Below are 6775 nucleotides of genomic sequence, written 5' to 3' on the forward strand. Positions count from 1 at the left end.
GAAGTTAAAATGCTAGAGCGAGAATCTGATTGCTTCATAGCTCCACCTCTCTCCCTCCCTCTCTGTCTCTCTCCTCCTCTCTCTCTGCCCAATCCACCCCCCTTCTCAGTTCTCTCTCTCCCCCAACCCCTACCTTTTCCTACTCTCCTCCCATCCCTCCACTGGACTCCCAGTTCTGCCCCCACACCAGGCCAGAGAGAGCCTTACAGGTTGTCAATGAAACATGGAATTATTTCCTTTGATGGCTTAGATAATAGTAGCAACCAAAGCAATGAGTGAGGTCGGCTGAGACCAATGCAGTCCTGCCCGGGACTGGAGAGCCAATCACAAGAGCAGAGGGCGGGGCGTCGGTACCAGCAGATAATTGCTAAGTGCATCCCTAGCACAGTTGGTCTGAGCTGCTGAAAGTTCTGGCTGCAGAGACAGGAACGCTTAATCCTCAGCTTGCTCCATCCCTAGAGCATCCTTCCACCACTTGGCAGGGCAGCAAGCCTCTAGGCAGCAGCCCCTCTGCTCCGCGGAAAAGGTACCTCTGTCTGCATGGGGTGGGGGGGGCGCTCCTGCATGTCAGTTTAGCAGAGGCGCAGGGATTGCAGAAAGAAAAGTTTAGGGGAGGAAATGTGACAAAGGTAGGAATCCACTGTCTTTTGTTGGGAGGAAAACAAGCTGACAATTTGGAAAACTTCTGCGCTGTCAAGAACTGGGCTTGTTTACTACTCTTAATTAGCTGCACTCAGATCTGTGGGAATCGGTCTGATCTTGGGCTAGGGAGCCTGCAGGATTCAGGTGTAGACTCCAGTTCGCTGGGTGAAGGAAGCTAGACCCCAGGATGTGCAGTTTTCTGACCCCCGCCCCCCACCACGGACGATTCTGTGACATATCATTGGAAGGATGGTTCTGATAAATGTGATTGGTTGGTTGGGTGTTCTGCCATAGGGTCTACCCCGTCTACATTACCTTGACCTGCCTTCCCCAAACTATTGTGACCTTCAAGTTCAGTCTTTTCTCAAACTTCTGTCTCCTTCTCACTTCTGCTCCTTGCCCACTCTGTCTCCATTCATTTTATTCCATGAGAAGATACATTTCCTGGGGTCTGGGGGCCTGTCCTGTTTGACCTGGTGAGCATCTGCGTGTCACACAACTTGGTGAGAAACCAACACAATCTTTGTCAGAGGAGGAGAATCGCTTCATTGATTAGCTCCGGGAAACTCTGACAGACTTTCCAGGTTTGGTGTGTCCCCCCAAAATGGGGATGGAGCTAAATTTTATCCCATGTGTGGCTTACACCCTTACCAGAGAAGTGTCCATCCTTGAGCATCCTGACAGCTCTGTGAGCTGAGGCTGATGGGAGGAACAAGTGGTTCAGGGCTGCCTCTTTATGGGTGCGTAGGTTGTTTAGGTACGCAGGTGCAGAAAGATGGTGCTGAAGTCACCATCCATACTGTTGCTAATAACTGCTCTTCAAGTAGAAAAGCTCACCATGGCAGGTAGTGGTTCAGTCCAGCATCATCTCTGAGCATTCTACATTGTAGAACCATAAGGGCCTCCCTTGCTCTGAGACCTACTTTGGGTCCTGTGGAAAACTCTTTTTCTCCAGCTTCTGCCAGTGGGAGATGTTAGGAAAGAGAACCTTTAGGAAGTGGTGTCCCTGTGAGGGAGAAGGTGATGCACTTGGGTTTGAACTTCTTTCCTGCGTTTGCTCACACAGCTCCTGTTTTCACAATGGTTTGAAAAAATAGCTGTCTGACTTTTTGTTGTGGGTCAGGATGCACTCAGCTTTCTCTTCTGCACATGCTGTCTGACAGTAAACAAAACCAACTTGCAGGCCTGCACAGTGTGATTCCTTTGTGTTCTGGGGACCTGGAGTGGAAACTAACATTTGGTCAAGGACTTCATCCTCTGTGGTCTTTCTAGGGCATGCGACCCCCAGGGAGCCCAGAAGAGGCAACACTAGCCCACGGTGGTCTTGATGGCAGACCCCTTGGTTTTCATGAAGACAGTAATAAATTAGAAAATGCTTTTGAGTTTGAGGGGTGTCTAGGACCAGGAAGCAGGAGCCGAACCAGTGATCCCTTCAAGTGATGCTGATCTGCTGGATTTCTACAGTGATAGAGAACATTAAAAGTAAGGCATTTAAAACAGCTCCTGAGCGGTGACTCATGCACTGAGGAAAAAGGCTGGGCTGGGGGGTGGGAGCAGAGGGAGCTTTGAAAAGTACAAGTGGGACACGCTGGCGCACTTGCTTTTTCTCCCTCTCCTCCTCCTCATTCCTTTTCCTTGTATTTCCCCATTTGGAACAGAGATCATTAAAATAACAACTTACGCTAAAGAAATACATATATATATATATATATATATATATATATATATATATATATATATATATATAGGAGCTGAAGAATAATTGACAAAACATAAAACACCATCATTGCCATTTCACCTTGGGTGGGTTGGGGTGTGAAAAACCAGGATCCTGTGTCTCTGCTGTGATCCAGTTTGGAGAATTTAATTGCTGGTGTCAGGCTGATTAACTCCTTGTGAAGCTGGGTGCCTGTCTGTGTATGAAGGGACCGACTGATGTTCAGGAAATTAACTTCTCATTTTATCAAACATGATAGCTTTAGCCAGGACCCTGTATATAAGCACCATTCAGAAATCTAGCATTTTTTTTCCTTTCCCCAACTAGCCCAACTGGGATTTCTCTCATTTGACCACTGTGGTGTAGGTAGAGAGGTTGCATCTCCTGCTTTTCCAAGCCCAGTGCAATTTACCTGGCAAGTAAATGTCTGATCCCTACTTTCCCGACCTTCTGTCTTCATCATCCTCTCTGTCATGTCTTTTTGTCCTACACACATTAATAAATAACCTCTTTGCCAACCTGATTTGCTCTTGTCATTTTGTGCCAATTTTGCTGTTAAAGAAAACTGTCCCCTGAATAAGATGGAAAACATATTGTAATTTTTATCAGAAAAGTGCCTTTTTGTCTTCTCTTTTAAAATCTAATTTTGTGGTTTTGGGGAAATCAAATAAGCACATTGATTGGGCTAGGTGTTTTGGTAAATGCTGTCACAATGTTTCCTTTTTCTTTTGTGGACGTCTGACTCCCCCACTGATCCTCAGGGAGGGTGTGTCTGGAGGTTTGAAGCAGTCTGGAACATCCCTGAAAGTTGATGAGATTGGAGCACAATGTGCTCCTATTTATTCAAAGTGGGCAAAAGGCTGTTTTGAAATCTAGGCTCTGCAATGTATTCAACACACTCTGTTATTGTCCCCCACATTCTTCACTTAGGAAAATTTTATGGGCAGTGTTTTAAGCAAATAGTTCATCTGACTCATGCTTCCGTATACTCACGTGCCCCTTCCTTCCTCTGCCCCTTCCTTTCACCTTGATGCAGGTATCTGAATAATCATATTCATTCTTACACCGCTTGTTCCTCCTTCCCTCTGGTTCTTCTTTCCTGTCATGTAAGGGCACCATCAGGTTGAGATTTGCTTTTAGGTGCCCTGCTCACCTTACTTGGGAAAAGAGTTCAGCAGAATACTTTAGGAATTGTGGAATATTCATAGGATCCAGCCTAGTGGGAGCAATGAGGTAATCTTTTCACCAAGTTCTGTTCTACTGCAGATCTTGCAAGAGTACCTGGGGCCTTGCAGGTGACCTGTGTGAGGCAGACAGGGCAGATATATCAAAGCCTGGGGAATTCCTACCAGCACAAGGCTCTGCTGCTCCACCCTCCTGAGGCCTATGTCCTCCCACAGCCCCACACCCAGCCCCGACTGACCTTGGAAACATTAGCAAGCAGCTCCACTGGTCTATCATTCTCCCAGGTTCTTTGTTCTCTGTTTTCTTGTCTATCAATAGTTGGAAAAGATTAAATCCACTCATTCATACTAAGGTGTGAACAGTGAACAGTATTGCCAATTAGAGAAGTATTTGAAATCTTTTAAATTTTTAAATTTTTTACAATTTTGGGATGCTGGAGATTAAAACAAGGGCCCACTCATGCTGAGCAAGTGTTCTACCACTGAGCTACACCCCCAGTCCAGTATTTGTATTTTTCATGGAAATCAAAGATGTGCGTAGTAGAAATTCAGACATCTGCTAGTGGGACTGGGAAGATGGTTTGAGTAGACAGCACACTGGGAGACCGTGGCTCTTTGCTTTTCAATTAAAGGTAGTTACCCACATTGAGGACACACTGTGGCCACTCAGGGCTTTGTGGCAGTATTTGATGTCTCGTGCCTGGAGCCTGATCCCTGAGACTTGACCTTGGACACTGAATTTACTTACCCTTTTTGACCTTCAGTTTCCCTCTATGGATAAAGCCAGGGGCTTGGACTATGTTCTCATTGTACTCTGACCATCTCTCTCAATCTTGCTACAGAGCCCTATAGCTCTCTGTGGATGCCACAGCTTTAGAAAGATGTGGAGCTTGCAGAGCTACCTTCAGTGAGGGCCACAGTGACCGGCGATGCTTTCAGAGTTAGAATCCATGAAGACAGGTCGGAAGGAATGGTGTATGTTATGCCAGAAGAAAAACAGGCTGAGGGGTGATGTCATAACTGATTTTGGTTTAGGAGGGGATGTTAAATGGAGGATGGCGACCAGCTGTTCTCCATCTCCAGTAAGGATTGAACGAGAGAAAATAGACTGAAATTGCAGCAGGTATGAGGAAGAATTTTCCATCAGCAAGAGTTTTTAAAAAGGGAAGGTTGTGGAGCCTCTGTGATGATCTTTAGGAAGTGGATAAGCTAAAGGTTTTAGCTGGAGGAGGAGTTAAAGGGACATGAGGAGGCTGGGGCTGCACAGTCTAGGGATCCATGCCCTCTCCCAAAGAGGTTTTCTCCAAAACCTTGCCCTTGCTCTCGGCCTATTGAAGTTACTGAAAATCAAAGCCCCCCTGGGTGAGTAAGAAGGGAATACAGCCAACCTGTGCTTTTCCCACTCCCGGGCATGGAAACCCCTCAGTCTTGCTGCCATTGTGATGAGCAGATCCTGTCTATTGCTTGGGGAGGTCCCATCAAATCTAATCATTAATTTCCAGATGTGGCAAGTAAGGCCCAGAGAAGTAAGAGGCTTTGAAATTGCCACACAGTGATCTGGTGGCCAAACCAGGACCAGAATCAAAGTTCTCCATCTTCCAAGTCGGTGTTATTTGCTTCATAGCATCACTGCTGCCACTGCCCAGTAACAATACAGCAATCCCTGCCTTGCAGCCACCAACATCAACACCACCTGTGTGGTCTCCCCTAGGAAACCACTGCATGCTGCATGAGGATGTCACAGTCTTCAAGGGGCAAACCTATTCCTCAGTTCCTCACAGGTTTATGAGTGCCTCAAAGTCAGTGGACATTATTGCCAGGAAAATAATGACATCGATGCAGATAAATGAACTGTAGAAATTCATCTCTACTCTAACAGGATGACCCATTAAAGTATTTCACCTCGATGTGGAAGGGTCAAACTGAACCCAGAGAGCATGTCACAGGAGTTCTAGCCTGGACAGGGTGAACCTCAGTGCCTGCTCCTCCTTACTATTGCCTCAGTGTTCCTGGACTGCAGAATTTCTGCTTCTTGAGAGGAACTGCATTTCACGTCCCTTCATGCCCACCTTCATAAGTAATCACTGAGGATCTCCAGTGGATATCATTTCTTCATTCAGATATTACAATTTCATTCTTAGCCCCTTTGAGTGCTTTTTACTTTATTTCCAATGGATCTAAAAAACTGCCTTGTTCAAGTGTTGTATGAAAGAAGGAAATTGCCTTACTACACACAATGCATCCAATGTGAGCTTGAACCAATTTGCAGAGGAAGTTAAGAAGTGTGGAGTTACCCTAAGAGTAAGCACTGAGGACACTCTTCTTGTGGAGAAAAGAGGCACCAATATGCTTGATTGCACTGTTGAGGATGTTGTACCATCCTCCAGCCAGATCACTGTTGACCCATTAAGTTTGAACAATTAACTTCCATGAACCACATGGCTGTTTCATTACTGCTTGTTGCATTTGAACCTTGGGAGAGCTCCAGTGCTGGGTGCTTTAGCATTAATTGATGGTGGAGTGAAGTATGAAGATGCAGCACCATCCCTAAGACAAAGGCAGTGTGGGACTCTGAATAGCAAACAACTCTCATATTTGGAGAAGCATGAACTAAAAATACAGCCATGCTTCAAGGGCTCCAGTGAGCATAGGAACGACTGCTGCATTCAGTAAGTCATGGTGCTTTGGGAGTGTAACTTGGGATGGGACCTAACTGTTTTAAAATATTATCCAAAGTGTTGCTGTCCTGGATGTACCTATCTGACGGAGTTTGCAAAGGAGTATTGGAAAGCAGTTTCACCAGGCTAAAGATGGACAGAATTTCTCCCTGTATGTATTGGTGATGATCAACCTACTTAGATATAGGGCAAATAATTCTTACTGTTTGGCAATTAAATGTGTTATGCCTTGGGTATAAGTTTTCCCATAGCTCATGGGAGACAATGCAGTAATGCTCACAGTGAAGTAATTAGATTATGAGAGCTGTGTCCTAACAGGGCACTAATCCGGATGGCTTAATCATTTGAGATGACTAAGGTACTATGTGGTAACTGCTAGCAGGTGATGTGACTCAGGAAGACAGAGGTCACTGGGGGCATGTCCTTAGTGGCTATATTTACTCCCTATGAGTTTGTGTTCTCTCTCTCTCTCTCTCTCTCTCTCTCTCTCTCTCTCTCTCTCTCTCTCTCTCTGCTTTCCTGCTGTCATGTACTAGAGAGCTTTCCTTTGATGT

This window comes from Ictidomys tridecemlineatus, unplaced genomic scaffold (assembly GCF_052094955.1).
Source record: "Ictidomys tridecemlineatus isolate mIctTri1 unplaced genomic scaffold, mIctTri1.hap1 Scaffold_265, whole genome shotgun sequence".
In the NCBI taxonomy this organism is placed as follows: Eukaryota; Metazoa; Chordata; class Mammalia; order Rodentia; family Sciuridae; genus Ictidomys; species Ictidomys tridecemlineatus.